The sequence below is a fragment of the Cryptomeria japonica genome, unplaced genomic scaffold, assembly GCF_030272615.1.
Source record: "Cryptomeria japonica unplaced genomic scaffold, Sugi_1.0 HiC_scaffold_272, whole genome shotgun sequence".
Lineage (NCBI taxonomy): Eukaryota > Viridiplantae > Streptophyta > Pinopsida > Cupressales > Cupressaceae > Cryptomeria > Cryptomeria japonica.
The window spans coordinates 122,501-145,000 of record NW_026729094.1 but is presented as its reverse complement, the minus strand read 5'-3'; the positions used below and the strand labels follow the sequence as shown (position 1 = coordinate 145,000).

The window sequence follows — 22,500 nt, the reverse complement described above, 5'->3', positions numbered from 1 at the left end:
GGCATTACCCTCGAGCCACCTTTCCGTCCGAGAGTTTAGTGAGGCTTTTTACCGTTGCAGCTCCCCATGTCCGAACTGGGGATTTCTGGGTAGGGGCTTCGGGTGCGCATTACTTTTTTGCCCAAGCGTCCAGTGGGGTTTCTGGTGCGCTCCGAAGTGGGGTTATTGGAGCGGCCCCTCTTTTTTTGTCCGAGCGTTTGGTGGGGTTGCGCGCCCTGGTGGGCACCATGGTGCGCACCAAGGAGCGCTCCGAAGTGTGCTCCAAGGTGCGGCGTGCACGAAGTCGGAGCCCGGTTTGCCCCGGGTGCGCACCTCGCGTGCACCTTCGCCGCGGTGGGCACCATGGCGTGCACGAAGTCGGAGCCCGGTTTGCCCCGGGTGCGCACCTCGCGTGCACCTTCGCCGGGGTGGGCACCTCGGCTGGGTTGCGCGCCCTGGTGCGCACCAAGGAGCGCTCCGAAGTGTGCTCCAAGGTGCGGCGTGCACGAAGTCGGAGCCCGGTTTGCCCCGGGTGCGCACCTCGCGTGCACCTTGGCGCGGTGGGCACCATGGCGTGCACGAAGTCGGAGCCCGGTTTGCCCCGGGTGCGCACCCCGCGTGCACCTTCGCCGGGGTGGGCACCTCGGCTGGGTTGCGCGCCCTGGTGCGCACCAAGGAGCGCTCCGAAGTGTGCTCCAAGGTGCGGCGTGCACGAAGTCGGAGCCCGGTTTGCCCCGGGTGCGCACCTCGCGTGCACCTTCGCCGCGGTGGGCACCTTGGCTGGGTTGGGCACCATTGAGCGCTCCGAAGTGTGCTCCAAGGTGCGCACCATGGCCCTCCAAGGTGCGCAGCATGGCGTGCACGAAGTCGGAGCCCGGTTTGCCCCGGGTGCGCACCTCGCGTGCACCTTCGCCAGGGTGGGCACCTCGGTGCGCACACCTTCTCAATGTTTTCTTGCCTTTTCTGGAAATTGGTGAAGGCAGCGCATCAAAGGTGCGCACCTCGGTGTGCTCCGAGGTGCGAACCCGAGAGCGCTCCGAGGTGCCCACGAAGTCGAAAGTCGGGTTAATTGCATTGTTTTCCCCGGGTGCGCTCCGAGGTGCGCAACATCGGTGCGCACCAAGGAGGGCTCCGAAGTGTGCTCCAAGGTGCGCACGATTCGGAGCTCGGTTTGCCCGGGGTGCGCACACCTTGGCTGGGTTGCGCACCCTTTGTGCGCTCCAAGGTGCGCACGAAGTCGGAGCTCGGTTTGCCCCGGGTGCGCACCTTCGCCAGGGTGCGCACCTTGATGCGCACGCCTTGGCTGGGCTGCGCACCTTGGTGGGCGCCATGGTGCGCACCTTTCGTGCGCTCCAAGGTGCGCACGAAGTCGGAGCTCGGTTTGCCCCGGGTGCGCACCTTGGTGGGCGCCATGGTGCACTCCGAGGTGCCCAAGATTGGTGCGCACCAAGGAGCGCTCCGAAGTGCGCTCCAAGGTGCGCAGGTGCGCGCGAAGTCGAAAGTTGGGTTAATTGTCCGGTTTGCCTCGGGTGCGCACCTTGCGTGCACCTTCGCCAGGGTGGGCGCCTTGGTGCGCACACCTTGGCTGGGCTGCGCACCCGGGCGCGCACACCTTGGCACCCGCGTTTCCTTCATTTTAAATTTTTTTTTTTTACAATCTCTCAAGTGGGAAATTCTATAATCTCAACTTTTTTTGCCTTTTCAGGAAACTTTTGAATGGAGCGCATCATTGGTGCGCTCCGAAGTGTGCTCCAAGGTGCGCACCTCTGGTGTGCTCCAAAGCTCTCTCTAGCTGCGTGCACCTGCCCCGGCCGCGCACCCGGCCCCGCCCAGCTTCGCTCACCTGTCCCGGGCGTCTGGTGCGGAACCTTAGAGTAAGAAACATCACCGTGCACCTTGGCCAACGTGCGCGACTCGACCGAGCGCGCACTGGCCGAGGTGCACACCGATTTCACCTGGGTGCGCGCGCAGCACCTCGGGCGCACCGGGGTGCGCGCACAACGCCCGGGTTGCACCGTGGCCTGTGTGCTCGGGGCGCCTCGGGTGCGCGCTCGGTGTCGCCCCCGCGCGCGCGGTAGTGCGGGCAGCGCACCCCGGCCCGGCCCGGCCCCGACGAGAACGCAAACGGGCAAAAGGTTTATTCAAATAGCATTGCGACGCCCGGCGAAAAACTAAAAAAGGGTGCAACACCGGGACTTCCCGGGAGGTCACCCATCCCAGTACTACTCCGGCCCAAGCGCGCTTAACTGCGGAGTTCTGATGGGATCCGGTGCACTAACGCTGGTATGATCGCACCCGTTATGAGCTTGTCGCAGTGTGTACTTAGCAAACCGCGACCCACGTGCGAATCCACCCCGGCCACCCACCCCCGTCGAGGTGCACACCCTCCCTCGCGAAGTGCGCCCCGTTCGCCAAGTGTGAGCCCTGCCCGGGTGCGCGCACCTTGCTAGGGCGTCGGGTGTGCACCCGGCCCGGCCTACGTGCGTGCACCTGGACGGGGCGTCATGTGCGTGCAGTGTCCCGTCTGCAACGCGGTGCCCACACACCACCTCGGGCGCAACGACCTGCGCTCACATGTGGGCCGAGTGCACCTTGGTGCATGTTCGGGGCGCCTCGGGTGCACGCTCGATCTTGCCCCGGTGCACCAAGGCGCTCGGTTTGCCCCGGGTGCGCACTTGGTGCAAGGTGGGCACCCAAAATAGGGATCAAGCACCAAAACACAAGTTTCGGGATGCAAAATGGGACCCAAGGACCACAAATGCGTTCCAAGACCCATGATGGGTCCACGAGAACAAAAATGTGTTCCGAGACTTAATAAACAAATATTGGGTTTTAGGAGAAGAAACATGCTCTGATGCCCAAAACGAGAATCGACCCCGAAAAGGCCACAGGCCAAAAGTGGGATGCGAGACAAAAAAAAATGGGACCCGAGGACCAAAATTGGGTTCCCAGGTCGAAGACAGGGCAACCGGACAAGAAACGACCTCTAAGGCTCGAAATGAGTCCCGACGACTAAAACTTGACAAGAAGCACCCATCAGGCACCCAACTCGACACCCATGGGATGCCGACCCACCCGGGCTTCCACCTAGCACACCTTGGCACCCACCCACCCTCGCACCCAACCTCGCACCCAACTTAGCACCTTTGAACCCACATTGGCACTCACCCTGACCCTGGCACCTTGGAACCCACATTGGCACTCACCTTGACCCTGGCACCCACCTTTGCACTCACCTTGGGACCCACCCTGGCTCCCACCTCGGCACCCACCCAGACACCCACCTTGGTTCCTTGGCACCCACCTTGGATCCTTGGCACCCACCCCGACACCCACCTTGGCACGCAACTTGGCTACTTGCCACCCACCTTGGCTCCTTGACGCCCACCCCGACAACCACCCCGTGACCTACCCTGGCTAGGGTTGGTGCACACCCACCCTGGTGCCCACCTTGGCACCCACCCCATGACCCACCTTGGCACGCACCTTAGTACCCACCCCGTTACCCACCCTAGGACCCACCCCGTGACCCACCTTGGCCAGGGTGGGTGCCTTGGTGCGCACAACTTGCCTGGGCTGCACACCAGGGCGGGCTCAAGATGGCACCCGCGTTCCGTTTTTTTCACTATCTTTCAAAACGGAAATTTTAAAATCTCGTTTTTTTTTTTTTTTTTGCCTTTTCTGGAAATTAGTGAAGGCAGCGCATCAAAGGTGCGCAATGCTGGTGCGAACCCGGGAGCGCTCCGATGTGTGCTCCAAGGTGCGGCGTGCACGAAGTCCGAGCCCGGCTTGCCCCGGGTGCGCACCTCGCGTGCACCTTCGCCGGGGTGAGCACCTTGGCTGGGTTGCGCGCCCTGGTGCGCACCAAGGAGCGCTCTGAAGTGTGCTCCAAGGTGCGGCGTGCACGAAGTCGGAGCTCGGTTTGCCCCGGGTGTGCACCTCGGGTGCGCACCTCGCGTGCACCTTCGCTGCGGTGGGCACCTTGGCTGGGTTGCGCGCCTTGGTGGGCACCATGCAGTGCACGAAGTCGGAGCCCGGTTTGCCCCGGGCGCGCACCTCCGCCAGGGTGGGCACCTTGGTGCGCACAACTTGCCTGGGCTGCGCACCAGGAAGGGCTCAAGATGGCACCCGCGTTCCGTTTTTTTCACTATCTTTCAGAACGGAAATTTTAAAATATCGTTTTTTTTTGCCTTTTCTGGAAATTAGTGAAGGCAGCGCATCAAAGGTGCGCAACGCTGGTGCGAACCTGGGAGCGCTCCGATGTGTGCTCCAAGGTGCGGCGTGCACGAAGTCGGAGCCCGGTTTGCCCCGGGTGCGCCCTGGTGGGCACCATGGTGCGCACCAAGGAGCGCTCCGAAGTGTGCTCCAAGGTGCGGCCTGCACGAAGTCGGAGCCCGGTTTGCCCCGGGCGTGCACCGCGGGTGGGCACCTTGGTGCGCATGCCTTGCCTGGGCTGCGCACCAGGGCGGGCTCAAGATGGCACCCGCGTTCCGTTTTTTTCACTATCTTTCAAAACGGAAATTTTAAAATCTCATTTTTTTTTGCCTTTTCTGGAAATTAGTGAAGGCAGCGCATCAAAGGTGCGCACCTCGCTGCCCACCACGGTGCGCAACGCCGGTGGGCACCCGGGAGTGCTTCGAAGTGTGCTCCAAGGTGCTGCGTGCACGTTGTCGGAGCCCGGTTTGCCCCGGGTGCGCACCTCGCGTGCACCTTCGTCGGGGTGGGCACCTTGGCTGGGTTTGCCCCGGCTGCGCTCCGAAGCGGGGTTATTGGAGCGCCGCCTCTTTTTTTGTCGGAGCGTTTGGTGGGGTTTCTCGCATTGGCTCTTCCCAGGCCCGGTTGCCACCCTGGCGCGCACGAAGTCGGAAGTAGGGTTAATTGCCCGGGTGCGCACCTTTGCCAGGGTGGGCACCTTACCTGGGCTGTGCACCAGGGCGGGCTCAAGATGGCACCCGCGTTCCGTTTTTTTCACTATCTTTCAAAACGGAAATTTTAAAATCTCCTCTTTTTTTTGCCTTTTCTGGAAATTAGTGAAGGCAGCGCATCAAAGGTGCGCACCTCGCTGCCCACCTTGGTGTGCTCTGAGGTGCGCACCCGGGAGCGCTACGAAGTGTGCTCCAAGGTGCGGCGTGCACGTTGTCGGAGCCCGGTTTGCCCCGGGTGCGCACCTCGCCTGCACCTTGGCCGGGGTGGGCACCCTGGCTGGGTTTGCCCAGGGTGCGCTCCGAAGCGGGGTTACTGGAGCGCCCCCTCTTTTTTTGTCAGAGCGTTTGGTGGGGTTTCTCGCATTGGCTCTTCCCAGGCCCGGTTGTTGGGTGCGCTCCCACCCTGGCGCGCGCGAAGTTGGAAGTTGGGTTAATTGCCCGGGCGCGCACCTTCGCCAGGGTGGGCACCTTGGTGCGCACACCTTGGCTGGGCTGCGCACCAGGGCGGGCTCAAGATGGCACCAGCATTCCCTTTTTCTCACTATCTTTCAAAACGGAAATTTTAAAATCTCGTTTTTTTTTGCCTTTTATGGAAATTAGTGAAGGCATCGCATCAAAGGTGCGCACCTCGCTGCCCACCTTGGTGTGCTCCGAGGTGCCCACCACGGTGCGCTCCGAGGTGCCCACCATGGTGCGCAACGCCGGTGCGAACCCGGGAGCGCCCCGATGTGTGCTCCAAGGTGCGGCGTGCACGAAGCCGGACCCCGGTTTGCCCCGGGTGCGCACCTCGCGTGCACCTTGGTGCGCACACCTTGGCTGGGTTGCGCGGCCTGGTGGGCACCATGGTGCGCACCAAGGAGCGCTCCAAAGTGTGCTCCAAGGTGCGGCGTGCACGAAGTCCTAGCCCGGTTTGCCCCGGGTGCGCACCTTCGCCGCGGTGGGCACCATGGCGTGCACGAAGTCGGAGCCCGGTTTGCCCCGGGTGCGCACCTCGCGTGCACCTTCGCCGGGGTGGGCACCTCGGCTGGGTTGCGCGCCCTGGTGCGCACCAAGGAGCGCTCCGAAGTGTGCTCCAAGGTGCGGCGTGCACGAAGTCGGAGCCCGGTTTGCCCCGGGTGCGCACCTTCGCCGCGGTGGGCACCCTGGTGCGCACCATGGCGTGCACGAAGTCGGAGCCCGGTTTGCCCCGGGTGCGCACCTCGCGTGCACCTTCGGCGGGGTTGCGCGCCCTGGTGCGCACCAAGGAGCGCTCCGAAGTGTGCTCCAAGGTGCGGCGTGCACGAAGTCGGAGCCCGGTTTGCCCCGGGTGCGCACCTCGCGTGCACCTTCGGCGGGGTTGCGCGCCCTGGTGGGCACCATGGTGCGCACCAAGGAGCGCTCCGAAGTGTGCTCCAAGGTGCGGCGTGCACGAAGTCGGAGCCCGGTTTGCCCCGGGTGCGCACCTCGCGTGCACCTTCGCCGCGGTGGGCACCATGGCGTGCACGAAGTCGGAGCCCGGTTTGCCCCGGGTGCGCACCTCGCGTGCACCTTCGCCGGGGTGGGCACCTCGGCTGGGTTGCGCGCCCTGGTGCGCACCAAGGAGCGCTCCGAAGTGTGCTCCAAGGTGCGGCGTGCACGAAGTCGGAGCCCGGTTTGCCCCGGGTGCGCACCTCGCGTGCACCTTCGCCGCGGTGGGCACCATGGCGTGCACGAAGTCGGAGCCCGGTTTGCCCCGGGTGCGCACCCCGCGTGCACCTTCGCCGGGGTGGGCACCTCGGCTGGGTTGCGCGCCCTGGTGCGCACCAAGGAGCGCTCCGAAGTGTGCTCCAAGGTGCGGCGTGCACGAAGTCGGAGCCCGGTTTGCCCCGGGTGCGCACCTCGCGTGCACCTTCGCCGCGGTGGGCACCTTGGCTGGGTTGGGCACCATTGAGCGCTCCGAAGTGTGCTCCAAGGTGCGCACCATGGCCCTCCAAGGTGCGCAGCATGGCGTGCACGAAGTCGGAGCCCGGTTTGCCCCGGGTGCGCACCTCGCGTGCACCTTCGCCAGGGTGGGCACCTCGGTGCGCACACCTTCTCAATGTTTTCTTGCCTTTTCTGGAAATTGGTGAAGGCAGCGCATCAAAGGTGCGCACCTCGGTGTGCTCCGAGGTGCGAACCCGAGAGCGCTCCGAGGTGCCCACGAAGTCGAAAGTCGGGTTAATTGCATTGTTTTCCCCGGGTGCGCTCCGAGGTGCGCAACATCGGTGCGCACCAAGGAGGGCTCCGAAGTGTGCTCCAAGGTGCGCACGATTCGGAGCTCGGTTTGCCCGGGGTGCGCACACCTTGGCTGGGTTGCGCACCCTTTGTGCGCTCCAAGGTGCGCACGAAGTCGGAGCTCGGTTTGCCCCGGGTGCGCACCTTCGCCAGGGTGCGCACCTTGATGCGCACGCCTTGGCTGGGCTGCGCACCTTGGTGGGCGCCATGGTGCGCACCTTTCGTGCGCTCCAAGGTGCGCACGAAGTCGGAGCTCGGTTTGCCCCGGGTGCGCACCTTGGTGGGCGCCATGGTGCACTCCGAGGTGCCCAAGATTGGTGCGCACCAAGGAGCGCTCCGAAGTGCGCTCCAAGGTGCGCAGGTGCGCGCGAAGTCGAAAGTTGGGTTAATTGTCCGGTTTGCCTCGGGTGCGCACCTTGCGTGCACCTTCGCCAGGGTGGGCGCCTTGGTGCGCACACCTTGGCTGGGCTGCGCACCCGGGCGCGCACACCTTGGCACCCGCGTTTCCTTCATTTTAAATTTTTTTTTTTTACAATCTCTCAAGTGGGAAATTCTATAATCTCAACTTTTTTTGCCTTTTCAGGAAACTTTTGAATGGAGCGCATCATTGGTGCGCTCCGAAGTGTGCTCCAAGGTGCGCACCTCTGGTGTGCTCCAAAGCTCTCTCCAGCTGCGTGCACCTGCCCCGGCCGCGCACCCGGCCCCGCCCAGCTTCGCTCACCTGTCCCGGGCGTCTGGTGCGGAACCTTAGAGTAAGAAACATCACCGTGCACCTTGGCCAACGTGCGCGACTCGACCGAGCGCGCACTGGCCGAGGTGCACACCGATTTCACCTGGGTGCGCGCGCAGCACCTCGGGCGCACCGGGGTGCGCGCACAACGCCCGGGTTGCACCGTGGCCTGTGTGCTCGGGGCGCCTCGGGTGCGCGCTCGGTGTCGCCCCCGCGCGCGCGGTAGTGCGGGCAGCGCACCCCGGCCCGGCCCGGCCCCGACGAGAACGCAAACGGGCAAAAGGTTTATTCAAATAGCATTGCGACGCCCGGCGAAAAACTAAGAAAGGGTGCAACACCGGGACTTCCCGGGAGGTCACCCATCCCAGTACTACTCCGGCCCAAGCGCGCTTAACTGCGGAGTTCTGATGGGATCCGGTGCACTAACGCTGGTATGATCGCACCCGTTATGAGCTTGTCGCAGTGTGTACTTAGCAAACCGAGACCCACGTGCGAATCCACCCCGGCCACCCACCCCCGTCGAGGTGCACACCCTCCCTCGCGAAGTGCGCCCCGTTCGCCAAGTGTGAGCCCTGCCCGGGTGCGCGCACCTTGCTAGGGCGTCGGGTGTGCACCCGGCCCGGCCTACGTGCGTGCACCTGGACGGGGCGTCGTGTGCGTGCAGTGTCCCGTCTGCAACGCGGTGCCCACACACCACCTCGGGCGCAACGACCTGCGCTCACATGTGGGCCGAGTGCACCTTGGTGCATGTTCGGGGCGCCTCGGGTGCACGCTCGATCTTGCCCCGGTGCACCAAGGCGCTCGGTTTGCCCCGGGTGCGCACTTGGTGCAAGGTGGGCACCCAAAATAGGGATCAAGCACCAAAACACAAGTTTCGGGATGCAAAATGGGACCCAAGGACCACAAATGCGTTCCAAGACCCATGATGGGTCCACGAGAACAAAAATGTGTTCCGAGACTTAATAAACAAATATTGGGTTTTAGGAGAAGAAACATGCTCTGATGCCCAAAACGAGAATCGACCCCGAAAAGGCCACAGGCCAAAAGTGGGATGCGAGACAAAAAAAAATGGGACCCGAGGACCAAAATTGGGTTCCCAGGTCGAAGACAGGGCAACCGGACAAGAAACGACCTCTAAGGCTCGAAATGAGTCCCGACGACTAAAACTTGACAAGAAGCACCCATCAGGCACCCAACTCGACACCCATGGGATGCCGACCCACCCGGGCTTCCACCTAGCACACCTTGGCACCCACCCACCCTCGCACCCAACCTCGCACCCAACTTAGCACCTTTGAACCCACATTGGCACTCACCCTGACCCTGGCACCTTGGAACCCACATTGGCACTCACCTTGACCCTGGCACCCACCTTTGCACTCACCTTGGGACCCACCCTGGCTCCCACCTCGGCACCCACCCAGACACCCACCTTGGTTCCTTGGCACCCACCTTGGATCCTTGGCACCCACCCCGACACCCACCTTGGCACGCAACTTGGCTACTTGCCACCCACCTTGGCTCCTTGACGCCCACCCCGACAACCACCCCGTGACCTACCCTGGCTAGGGTTGGTGCACACCCACCCTGGTGCCCACCTTGGCACCCACCCCATGACCCACCTTGGCACGCACCTTAGTACCCACCCTGTTACCCACCCTAGGACCCACCCCGTGACCCACCTTGGCCAGGGTGGGTGCACCCACCCTGGTGCCCACCTTGGCACCCACCCATCCTAGCACCCAGCCTGTGACCGGGCTTGGAACCCAACCTTGCACCCGTCTTGGCCAGTGTGGGTGCGCACCCATCCTGGCACCCACGTTGTGACACACCCTTTAACCCACGCACCCTAGCAGCCACGTTGGCACCCACCTTGGAACACAACCTAGCAACTTGGCACCCACCCCGTGACCCACCTTGGCATCCACCATAGCAGTCGCCCACTTGGCACCCACCTTGGAACCCAAGTTGGCACCCACCTCGGCACCCACCTTGACACTTGTGGACCCACCTTGCCACTCACCCTAGCATCGACCCATCCTAGCACCCACCCTGGCACCTTTGCACCCTAGCACTCACCCATCCTAGCACCTAACCTGTGACCCACCTTGACACTCACCCTCGCACCCACCTTGGAACCCAACCTAGCACCCACCCACCCTGACACCAACCCTAGCACCTACCCACCCTTGCACCCACCCTGTGACCCATCTTGGCACCCACCCATCCTACCACTCAACCTATCACCCACCTTCTCACCCACCTTGGCATCCACCTTAGCACCCACCCACACTGGCACCTTGGCACCCACCTCGGGCAAGGTGGGTGCACACCCACCCTGACACCCAATTTAGAACCAACCGAGCATGTTACCCACCTTGGCACCCACATTGCAGCCCACCCTAGTACCCACCCTATGACCCACATTGGCATCCACACCCTAGCACCCAGGCACCTCGACACCCGCCTTGACACGCACCCTAGCACTAAACCTGTGACCCACCTTGGAACTCACCCTAGAACCCACCCACCCTGTGAACCACCTTGGCATCCACCTTAGCACCCACCCACCTTGGCACCCACTCTAGCACTCACCCATCCTAACACCCAACTTGTTACCCACCTTGGCACCCGCCCTCGCGTCCACCTTGAAACCCACCCTAGCACCCACCCACGCAGGAGCCCACCTTGGCACCCAACCTAACACCCACGCATCCTGGCACCCAACTTGTGACCCACCTTGGAACCCACCCTAGTACCCACCTTTGAACCCACTATATCACCAACCCACCTTGGCACCCACCCTATGACCCTCTTTGGAATCCACCCTAGCACGCACCCACCCTGGCACCCACCATGGAGCGCACCCTAGCACCCACCCACCTCGGCACGCACCTCAACACCCACCTTGGTGTGCGCACTGCGCCAACCTCTCAAAGACCCTATGTGGTGCGCTCCAAAGTGTACACCTTTGGTGCGCTCCAAGGTGCGCACCTTTGGTGCACACCGAGGTGCACACCAAAGTGTGCACCGAGGTGAGCACCAAAGTGCACTCCAAGGTGCACACCAAGGCGTGCACCTTTGGTGCGGTCAATGCAAACGAATTCGGAAGTTGGGGTCGATGTCCTAATCGCTGCTGCAGACTACACGTATGAGAATCGGACAAATAGCTTTATATAGGGGAGGTGTTGCGTTTGATGGGTCGACTCCCCTGGTTGTGTGCACTGCACCAACTTCAAAGACCCTGTCTTGTTTAAGAAGTCAAAAGTTGGGGTGGATGTCCTAATCATTGCTGCAGTCTACGCATGTATGAGAATCAGACAAATAGCTTATATAGGGGAGGTGTTGCATTCGGTGGGTTGACTCCCCTGGTTGTGCGCACTGCGCCAACCTCAAAGACCCCGCATAGCAGAAGAAGTCGGAAGTCGGATTTTGGTGAGCACCAAGGCGTGCACCTTTGGTGCGGTCAACGCAGACGAATTCAGAAGTTGGGGTGGATGTCCTAATCGTTGTTGCAGGCTACACATGTATGAGAATCAGACAAATAGCTTATATAGGGGAGGTGTTGGGTTTGATGGGTCAACTCCCTTGGTTGTGCGCATTACGCCAACCTCAAAGACCTTGTTTTCGTTAAGAAGTCAAAAGTTGGGGTCAATGTCCTAATGGCTCCTGTAGGCTACACATGTATGAGAATCGGACAAATAGCTTATATAGGGGAGGTGTTGGGTTTGATGGGTCGACTCCCCTGGTTGTGCGCATTACGTCAACCTCAAAGACCTTGTTTTCGTTAAGAAGTCAAAAGTTGGGGTCGATGTCCTAATTGCTCCTGTAGACTACACATGTATGAGAATCAGACAAATAGCTTATATAGGGGAGGTGTTGGGTTTGATGGGTTGACTCCCCTAGTTGTTCGCATTACACCAACCTCAAAGACCTTGTTTTCGTTTAGAAGCCGAAAGTTGGGGTCGATGTCCTAATTGCTCCTGCAGGCTACGCATGTATGAGAATCAGACAAATAGCTTATATAGGGGAGGTGTTGGGTTTGATGGGTCGACTCCCCTGGTTGTGCGCATTGCGCCAACCTCAAAGACCCTGCATTGCGGATGAAGTCGAAAGTCAGAGTTTGGTGTGCTACAAGGTGTGGTCGAAGGTGCTCACCTAGGTGTGCACCTTTGGAGCGCAGGAAAAGTGCCCTCCAAAAGTGCGCACCTTTGGAGTGCACAAAAGTGCCCTCCAAAAGTGCGCACCTTTGGAGCGCACAAAAGTGCCCTCCAAAAAGTGCCCTCCAAAAGTGCGCACCTTTGGAGCGCACAAAAGTGCCCTCCAAAAAGTGCCCTCCAAAAGTGCGCACCTTTGGAGTGCAGAAAAGTGCCCTCCAAAAAGTGCCCTCCAAAAGTGTGCACCTTTGGAGTGCACAAAAGTGCCCTCCAAAAGTGCGCACCTTTGGAGCGCAGAAAAGTGCCCTCCAAAAAGTGCCCTCCAAAAGTGCGCACCTTTGGAGCGCAGAAAAGTGCCCTCCAAAAAGTGCCCTCCAAAAGTGCGCACCTTTGGAGCGCAGAAAAGTGCCCTCCAAAAAGTGCCCTCCAAAAGTGCGCACCTTTGGAGCGCAGAAAAGTGCCCTCCAAAAAGTGCCCTCCAAAAGTGCGCACCTTTGGAGCGCACAAAAGTGCCCTCCAAAAAGTGCCCTCCAAAAGTGCGCACCTTTGGAGCGCACAAAAGTGCCCTCCAAAAGTGCGCACCTTTGGAGCGCACAAAAGTGCCCTCCAAAAGTGCGCACTTTTGGTGCGCACCAAGGCGCTGGTTCGGTCGTTGCAGGCGAGTTCGGAAGTTGGGGTCGATGTCCTGAGCGGAGGTGCAAACTACACAGGTGTCGGAATCGGACAAATAGCTTATATAGGGGAGGTGTATGCTTCGATGGGTCGACTCCCCAGGTTGAGCGCACCGCGCCAACCTCAAAGACCCTACGGTATGGATGAAGTCGGAAGTTGGGTCCGATGACCGATTCGATTAGTAGGTATGCTCATGAGGTCGGAATTTGGGTCCGATGACCTGCCATGTGCAGGAAGGCGAATGTTGGCACTGTGCGTTGCAAGGTGCACACCAAGGTGCTGGTGCGGTCTTTTTAGTCGAGTTCGGAAGTTGGGGTCGATGTCCTGATCGGAGGTGCAAGCTACACAGGTGTGGGAATCGGACAAATAGCTTATATAGGGGAGGTGTATGCTTCGTTGGGTCGACTCCCCGGGTTGAGCGCACCGCGCCAACCTCAAAGACCCTACGGTATGGATGAAGTCGGAAGTTGGGTCCGATGACCGATTCGATATGTAGGCATACTCGCGAGGTCGGAATTTGGGTCCGATGACCTGCCATGTGCAGGAAGGCGAATGTTGGCACTGTGCGTTGCAAGGTGCGCACCAAGGCGCTGGTTCGGTCGTTGCAGGCGAGTTCGGAAGTTGGGGTCGATGTCCTGATCGGAGGTGCAAACTACACAGGTGTGGGAATCGGACAAATAGCTTATATAGGGGAGGTGTATGCTTCGTTGGGTCGACTCCCCGGGTTGAGCGCACCGCGCCAACCTCAAAGACCCTACGGTATGGATGAAGTCGGAAGTTGTGTCCGATGACCGATTCGATATGTAGGCATACTCGCGAGGTCGGAATTTGGGTCCGATGACCTGCCATGTGCAGGAAGGCGAATGTTGGGACTGTGCGTCGCAAGGTGCGCACCAAGGCGCTGGTGCCGTCGTTGCAGTCGAGTTCGGAAGTTGGGGTCGATGTCCTGGTCAGAGGTGCAAACTACACAGGTGTGGGAATCGGACAAATAGCTTATATAGGGGAGGTGTATGCTTCGATGGGTCGACTCCCCGGGTTGAGCGCACCGCGCCAACCTCAAAGACCCTACAGTATGGATGAAGTCGGAAGTTGGGTCCGATGACCGATTCGATACGTAGGCATATTGGCGAGGTCTGAATTTGTGTCCGATGACCTGCCATGCGCAGGAAGGCGGAATTTGGGTCCGATGACCGAGTTGATGGCGTGCCATGCGCAGAAAGGCGGAATTTGGGTCCGATGACCGAGTTGATGTTGATGGCCCGCCATGCACAGGAAGGCGGAATTTGGGTCCGATGACCGATTTGAAGGCGTGCCATGCGCAGAAAGGCGGAGTTTGGGTCCGATGACCGAGTTGATATTGATGGCCCGCCATGCGCAGGAAGGCGGAATTTGGGTCCGATGACCTGACATACGCATGGAGTCCGACTCGGGGGCCGATGTTCGATTCGATGACTTGCATTGTGGGTAAAGTCGGAAGTTGTGGTCTTTGACCCGATTCGATGACCAGACTTCGGCTGCTTGAGAATCGGACAAATAACTTATATAGGGGAGGTAGTGTTCTCGAGCATCCTCCCCCCGTGCCCGTTTATGTCGATTGATGCTGGTGCTCGACTGGTTGGAGCGCTCGGATGCAAAAATCTTGCACCAGGATTTATCGATTGTGATGGACACGGCAAGTCTCCTGATTGCTATGCAGGAGCTCATCGTGAATCTCTATGCGGCCTTGGTATGGACTCGACCTGCGGAATGGTTCGGCAATGGTAGTCGCTCCAACACGTCCTTGCAATGGCCACAGAGGTGATTCGACTAGAGCTCCAGTCTAGCTTTTGGGTTGCTTGGCGGACTGGTATAGCCGCGATCGAGTTCCGGCCATGAACGTTTTAGATAGCTCTTGGGCTTTCTGGGACGGAAGTCGGAAGTTTGGGCTGTTGTCCGATTTGATGACCATTCTTCGGATGTGTGAGAATCGGACAAATAACTTATATAGGGGACTGTGTTGTCTCACGCAGCCCCCTCCGTGCCCCTCTATCTCGACCGATGTTGGTGCTTGAAAGGGTTGGGATCGCTCGGATTTATAAACGTGCACCACCATTTGTCGAGTGTGAGGGACGCGGCAGGTCTCCTAAATGCTATACGGGCGCTCTCTGAGAATCTCTATCCGGCCTCGACACAGACTAGTCTTGCTGAATGGTTTGGCACTGGTAGTCGATCCAACACGTCGTTGTTGTGGCCGCCTAGGCGATTCGATTCGAGCCCCCGTCTAGCTTTTGGGTTGCTTGGCGGATTTTGCCCTATCCGCAAGTGAGCTCGGTCCCTAAACGTTCGAGAAACCCGATTGCTATGCGCCGACTCTCTTTCTTGCGAGCCTCCATCTAGCTTTTGGGTCTCTACGGAACGGAAGTCGGAATCTGGGACCGTTGTTTGATTCGACGAGGCAGACTACGGTTGTGCGAGAATCGGACAAATAACTTATATAGGGGAGGTGTTGACTGGAGCATTCTCCCCCGTGCCCCTCTAACTCGACCAATGCTGGCGCTCGAACGGTGGTAGCGCTCGGATTTTCGTTGAGCGCCAGCATTGGTCGATTTAGAGGGGCATGCGAGATTCCCGAATGCTATGCGAGGGCTCTAACGGAAATGTCTATTGGTTTCGGTATGGATGCAATTGCGAGTGGTTCGGCAAAGGTAGTCGTTCCGATGCGTCCATGTCGTGGCCAAATCGATAATTCGATTTGAGCCCTCGTATAGCATTTGGGTCTCTCGATGTGATTCCGCATTCCAGTCCCTTTGGGCACTGCTTGAGCCGCATCCCAGGGGGTTCCCTTCCCAATAATCTGCCTCGCAACCCGATTGCTATGCGGTGAGGCTCCTCGGCCGCCTCGGAACTATCTGTGTATCAGACGCATCGCGGGATAAGGGGTTGGCAACGGTAGTCGCCCCAAGCGCGTCCGATGCTTGGACCATTCCGAGGCGGCCCTGAAGCCTCTTCCGTCTAGCCGTTGGGTCCTTCTCGCCGCATCCCTTGCCTCGCACCCCGATTGCTATGCGGTGAGGCTCCTCGGCCGCCTTGGAACTATCTGTGTATCAGACGCATCGCGGGATAAGGGGTTGTCACTGGTAGTCGCCCCAAGCGCGTCCGATGCTTGGACCATTCCGAGGCGGCCCTGAAGCCTCTTCCGTCTAGCCGTTGGGTCCTTCTCGCCGCATCCCTCGACTCGCACCCCGATTGCTATGCGGTGAGGCTCCTCGGCCGCCTTGGAACTATCTGTGTATCGGACGCGTCGCGGGATAAGGGGTTGTCACTGGTAGTCGCCCCAAGCGCGTCCGATGCTTGGACCATTCCGAGGCGGCCCTGAAGCCTCTTCCGTCTAGCCGTTGGGTCCTTCTCGCCGCATCCCTCGCCTCGCACCCCGATTGCTATGCGGTGAGGCTCCTCGGCCGCCTTGGAACTATCTGTGTATCGGACGCGTCGCGGGATAAGGGGTTGTCACTGGTAGTCGCCCCAAGCGCGTGCGATGCATGGACCATTCCCAGGCGGCCCTGAAGCCTCTTCCGTCTAGCCGTTGGGTCCTTCTCGCCGCATCCCTCGCCTCGCACCCCGATTGCTATGCGGTGAGGCTCCTCGGCCGCCTTGGAACTATCTGTGTATCGGACGCGTCGCGGGATAAGGGGTTGTCACTGGTAGTCGCCCCAAGCGCGTGCGATGCATGGACCATTCCCAGGTGGCCCTGAAGCCTCTTCCGTCTAGCCGTTGGGTCCTTCTCGCCGCATCCCTCGCCTCGCACCCCGATTGCTATGCGGTGAGGCTCCTCGGCCGCCTTGGAACTATCTGTGTATCGGACGCGTCGCGGGATAAGGGGTTGTCACTGGTAGTCGCCCCAAGCGCGTCCGATGCTTGGACCATTCCGAGGCGGCCCTGAAGCCTCTTCCGTCTAGCCGTTGGGTCCTTCTCGCCGCATCCCTCGCCTCGCACCCCGATTGCTATGCGGTGAGGCTCCTCGGCCGCCTTGGAACTATCTGTGTATCGGACGCGTCGCGGGATAAGGGGTTGTCACTGGTAGTCGCCCCAAGCGCGTCCGATGCTTGGACCATTCCGAGGCGGCCCTGAAGCCTCTTCCGTCTAGCCGTTGGGTCCTTCTCGCCGCATCCCTCGCCTCGCACCCCGATTGCTATGCGGTGAGGCTCCTCGGCCGCCTTGGAACTATCTGTGTATCGGACGCATCGCGGGATAAGGGGTTGTCACTGGTAGTCGCCCCAAGCGCGTCCGATGCTTGGACCATTCCGAGGCGGCCCTGAAGCCTCTTCCGTCTAGCCGTTGGGTCCTTCTCGCCGCATCCCTCGCCTCGCACCCCGATTGCTATGCGGTGAGGCTCCTCGGCCGCCTTGGAACTATCTGTGTATCGGACGCGTCGCGGGATAAGGGGTTGTCACTGGTAGTCGCCCCAAGCGCGTCCGATGCTTGGACCATTCCGAGGCGGCCCTGAAGCCTCTTCCGTCTAGCCGTTGGGTCCTTCTCGCCGCATCCCTCGCCTCGCACCCCGATTGCTATGCGGTGAGGCTCCTCGGCCGCCTTGGAACTATCTGTGTATCGGACGCGTCGCGGGATAAGGGGTTGTCACTGGTAGTCGCCCCAAGCGCGTCCGATGCTTGGACCATTCCGAGGCGGACCTGAAGCCTCTTCCGTCTAGCCGTTGGGTCCTTCTCGCCGCATCCCTCGCCTCGCACCCCGATTGCTATGCGGTGAGGCTCCTCGGCCGCCTTGGAACTATCTGTGTATCGGACGCGTCGCGGGATAAGGGGTTGTCACTGGTAGTCGCCCCAAGCGCGTCCGATGCTTGGACCATTCCGAGGCGGACCTGAAGCCTCTTCCGTCTAGCCGTTGGGTCCTTCTCGCCGCATCCCTCGCCTCGCACCCCGATTGCTATGCGGTGAGGCTCCTCGGCCGCCTTGGAACTATCTGTGTATCGGACGCGTCGCGGGATAAGGGGTTGTCACTGGTAGTCGCCCCAAGCGCGTCCGATGCTTGGACCATTCCGAGGCGGCCCTGAAGCCTCTTCCGTCTAGCCGTTGGGTCCTTCTCGCCGCATCCCTCGCCTCGCACCCCGATTGCTATGCGGTGAGGCTCCTCGGCCGCCTTGGAACTATCTGTGTATCGGACGCGTCGCGGGATAAGGGGTTGTCACTGGTAGTCGCCCCAAGCGCGTCCGATGCTTGGACCATTCCGAGGCGGCCCTGAAGCCTCTTCCGTCTAGCCGTTGGGTCCTTCTCGCCGCATCCCTCGCCTCGCACCCCGATTGCTATGCGGTGAGGCTCCTCGGCCGCCTTGGAACTATCTGTGTATCGGACGCGTCGCGGGATAAGGGGTTGTCACTGGTAGTCGCCCCAAGCGCGTCCGATGCTTGGACCATTCCGAGGCGGCCCTGAAGCCTCTTCCGTCTAGCCGTTGGGTCCTTCTCGCCGCATCCCTCGCCTCGCACCCCGATTGCTATGCGGTGAGGCTCCTCGGCCGCCTTGGAACTATCTGTGTATCGGACGCGTCGCGGGATAAGGGGTTGTCACTGGTAGTCGCCCCAAGCGCGTCCGATGCTTGGACCATTCCGAGGCGGACCTGAAGCCTCTTCCGTCTAGCCGTTGGGTCCTTCTCGCCGCATCCCTCGCCTCGCACCCCGATTGCTATGCGGTGAGGCTCCTCGGCCGCCTTGGAACTATCTGTGTATCGGACGCGTCGCGGGATAAGGGGTTGTCACTGGTAGTCGCCCCAAGCGCGTCCGATGCTTGGACCATTCCGAGGCGGCCCTGAAGCCTCTTCCGTCTAGCCGTTGGGTCCTTCTCGCCGCATCCCTCGCCTCGCACCCCGATTGCTATGCGGTGAGGCTCCTCGGCCGCCTTGGAACTATCTGTGTATCGGACGCGTCGCGGGATAAGGGGTTGTCACTGGTAGTCGCCCCAAGCGCGTCCGATGCTTGGACCATTCCGAGGCGGATCTGAAGCCTCTTCCCTCTAGCCGTTGGGGCTTTCTCGCCGCATCCCTCGCCTCGCACCCCGATTGCTATTCGGTGAGGCTCCTCGGCCGCCTTGGAACTATCTGTGTATCGGACGCATCGCGGGATAAGGGGTTGGCAGTGGTAGTCGCCCCAAGCGCGTCCGATGCTTGGACCATTCCGAGGCGGCCCTGCAGCCTCTTCCCTCTAGCCGTTGGGGCTTTCTCGCCGCATCCCTCGCCTCGCACCCCGATTGCTATGCGGTGAGGCTCCTTGGCCGCCTCGGAACTATCTGTGTATCGGACGCATCGCGGGATAAGGGGTTGTCACTGGTAGTCGCCCCAAGCGCGTCCGATGCTTGGACTATTCCGAGGCGGCCCTGCAGCCTCTTCCGTCTAGCCGTTGGGGCCATCTCGCCGCATCCCCCAGCTCCTCGGCCGCCTCGGAACTATCTGTGTATCGGACGCATCGCGGGATAAGGGGTTGGCAGTGGTAGTCGCCCCAAGCGCGTTCGATGCTTGGACTATTCCGAGGCGGCCCCGCAGCCTCTTCCGTCTACCCTTTGGGGCCATCTCGCCGCATCCCTCGCCTCGCACCCCGATTGCTATGCGGTGAGGCTCCTCGGCCGCCTGGGAACTATCTTCGTATCGGATGCATCGCGGGATAAGGGGTTGTCACTGGTAGTCGCCCCAAGCGCGTCCGATGCTTGGACTATTCCGAGGCGGCCCTGTGGCCTCTTCCGTCTAGCCGTTGGGGCCATCTCGCCGCATCCCTCACCTCGCACCCCCATTGCTATGCGGTGAGGCTCCTCGGCCGCCTTGGAACTGTCTTCGTATCGGAAGCATCGCGGGATAAGGGGTTGTCACTGGTAGTCGCCCCAAGCGCGTCCGATGCTTGGACTATTCCGAGGCGGCCCTGCAGCCTCTTCCGTCTAGCCGTTGGGGCCATCTCGCCGCATCCCCCACCTCGCACCCGGATTGCTATGCGGTGAGGCTCCTCGGCCGCCTTGGAACTATCTTCGTATCGGACGCATCGCGGGATAAGGGGTTGTCACTGGTAGTCGCCCCAAGCGCGTCCGATGCTTGGACTATTCCGACGCGGCCCTGTGGCCTCTTCCGTCTAGCCGTTGGGGCCATCTCGCCGCATCCCCCACCTCGCACCCCGATTGCTATGCGGTGAGGCTCCTCGGCCGCCTTGGAACCATCTTCGTATCGGACGCATCGCGGGATGAGGGGTTGTCACTGGTAGTCGCCCCAAGCGCGTCCGATGCTTGGACCATTCCGAGGCGGCCCTGAAGCCTCTTCCGTCTAGCCGTTGGGGCCTTCCCGCCCCATCCCTCGCCTCGCACCCCCGATTGCTATGCGGTGAGGCTCCTCGGCCGCCTTGGAACCATCTGTGTATCGGACGCATCGCGGGATAAGGGGTTGGCACTGGTAGTCGCCCCAAGCGCGTCCGATGCTTGGAGCATTCCGAGGTGGCCCTGAAGCCTCTTCCGTCTAGCCGTTGGGGCCTTCCCGCCCCATCCCTCGCCTCGCACCCCGATTGATATGCGGTGAGGCTCCTCGGCCGCCTTGGAACTATCTGTGTATCGGACGCATCGCGGGATAAGGGGTTGGCACTGGTAGTCGTCCCAATCGCGTCCGATGCTTGGACCATTCCGAGGCGGCCCTGCAGCCTCTTCCGTTTAGCCGTCGGGGCCTTCCCGCCGCATCCCTCGCCTCGCATCCCGATTCCTATGCGGTGAGTCTTCTCGGCCGCCGCGGAACTATACCTGTTATTGCTACTGCATCCTTCGGCTGGTAACCTCCTCTGCCGCCTTGGAACGTTCTCTTTGTCGGACGCGTCGCGGGATAAGGGGTTGGCACTGGTAGTCGCCCCAAGCGCGCCCGATGCATAGACCGCTCCGAGTTGACCTTGCTTTCAGCCTCTCACATGCATAGACCTCTCTGAGTCGACCCTGCAGCCTCTCACGTTTAGCCTTTGGAATCTCGCCTCACAACATGATTGCTATCCTTGATGCATCCCTTGCCTCGAGCCCTGATTGCTTTCTTGGCTGCATCCCTCCTCTCCTCACAGCCCGGTTGTCATCACTGCTTCATCCGTCGCTTCATGCATTCTGGCTGCTGGGCCCTTCCCACCGCACACCTCGATTGCTATCTCTTCTGCATCACACACCCCGATTGCTATCTCTGCTACATCCCTCGGCTCTCACTTCTGCATCCTTCGCCTCCCACCTCGATTGCTATCAATGCTGCATCCGTAACCTCACACCCCGATTGCTATGCGGGGAGGCTCCTTGGCCGCCTTGGAAATTTCTGTGTGTCGGACGCACCGCGGGATAAGGGGTTGGCACTGGTAGTCGCCCCAAGTGCGCCCGATTCTTAGACCGCTTCGAGGTGACCTCGTAGCCTCTTTCGTCCAGGCTTCCTGCCTTCAACGCCCTTTTTACACCTCGATTGCTATGCGCGGGCTCGTTGGCGTCTATCACCTCTCTGCGAAGAGTGGCACGATGATTGTTGGGGTAAATCGTAGCAGTCCGATCTCTGGCCTTGGGCCATTGTGAGGGCTGATCGATTTCCTGTGCGCATCTCGTGTTCGCCCAGTAACAGACTCGACGACTTGTAATCGGTCTTGTTCCCGATTGTTCCTGGAGGTAGTCTTCGGAACTCTTGGATTTGACCTGTCACTCGAACTGTCCTCTTCCGAGGATGCTTGTGTGTGTGTGCTTGTGCCATTTCCTTGGCGGTATTAACGAGATATTAAAGAGCGGAGTGAGCGCCTCGCCCAGCTATGTTTGGGGCTCTCACTCCCTTACCCGGTGTGCGACCGCTTTGCACGTAGGTTGCGGAGCATCGCGACTCTTTCGATGTTTGGCGGTTGTCTTCCGGTGATGCGTTGGTCCCGAAGTGCACGTTACTAGCATTTCTGCCATTGTTCTCGATCTTTGGCACGTTCCTTCGTTGCAATTGGATATATATCTCCGTTTATACGCGCAGGCTTCTCCCGCCTATTCAGCGCTGTCCCACTCTCAGCACTCTCGTGGTCTCCTTGGCTTCTCTCTCCCGTGAGCGAGCTCTCTTCTCGAGTCTTTTCCATGTCCCATGGAGGTTGCCTTGCGAAATTCGGGCACACAAACGTGACCGGATAAGAGCGGAATTGCCTATGAGGAGAAGCTCACCTTAGGGAGCAGCAATGCCGAGTGTTTCGACAGAGGGTAGAGGGGGCGTTGTTTGGGCGGTTGCACAAAAGAGTGCTACGGTTGCACTGAAGGTTGCTTCTTCGTCTCCGACGAACTCTTCGAGGCAAAAAAGCTTGTATACGGGGTCGAGGTGGGACTGTTCGTGCGAGTTGCGCCACCAAAAGTGCGTAGGGGGCATATACCTGGGAAATGGATGTCTCTGAGTGGCCTTACTCGGTCGCGTGCACGGTGCATTCTCTAACGGCAGGACTGTCGCGAGCATGTGCGGTTCGGATGTTTTCGGGTAAAGGGTTCCGTACGGGATGTTCTTCCCAGGCTCCTGTGAACCGAGACTCTGCATCGTCGTGCTCCGGCTCCCGTGGGTGCTTCATGCCTCGTCGAGCTGTTTGTCGTGGACGATTAAGGCCGAGGCCTTCCTTCGAGAGGGGAATTGTTCAGGCTGGTCGAGGCGGGATTGTTCGTGCGGGGTGCACCACCAAAAGTGCGTAGGGGGCATATGCCTGGGAAATGGATGTCTCTGAGTGGCCTTACTCGGTCGCGTGCACGGTGCACACTCTCACGGCATGACTGTCGCGAGCATCGACGGTGCGGTGGTTTTCGGGTAACCGGGTTCCGTACGGGATGTT

General features: G+C 60.5%; 2 non-coding genes across 2 annotated transcripts; both read right to left on the bottom strand.

Moving 5' to 3' along the window:
* Positions 1-2,157: 2,157 nt before the first annotated feature.
* LOC131869882 (5S ribosomal RNA) lies at positions 2,158-2,276 on the bottom strand. The gene has a single exon (XR_009368251.1). It is a non-coding gene; the product is annotated as a 5S ribosomal RNA (ribosomal RNA).
* A 5,916-nt stretch (positions 2,277-8,192) lies between these two features.
* Positions 8,193-8,311, bottom strand: LOC131869881 (5S ribosomal RNA). Its single transcript, XR_009368250.1, has one exon. It is a non-coding gene; the product is annotated as a 5S ribosomal RNA (ribosomal RNA).
* Positions 8,312-22,500: the final 14,189 nt, after the last annotated feature.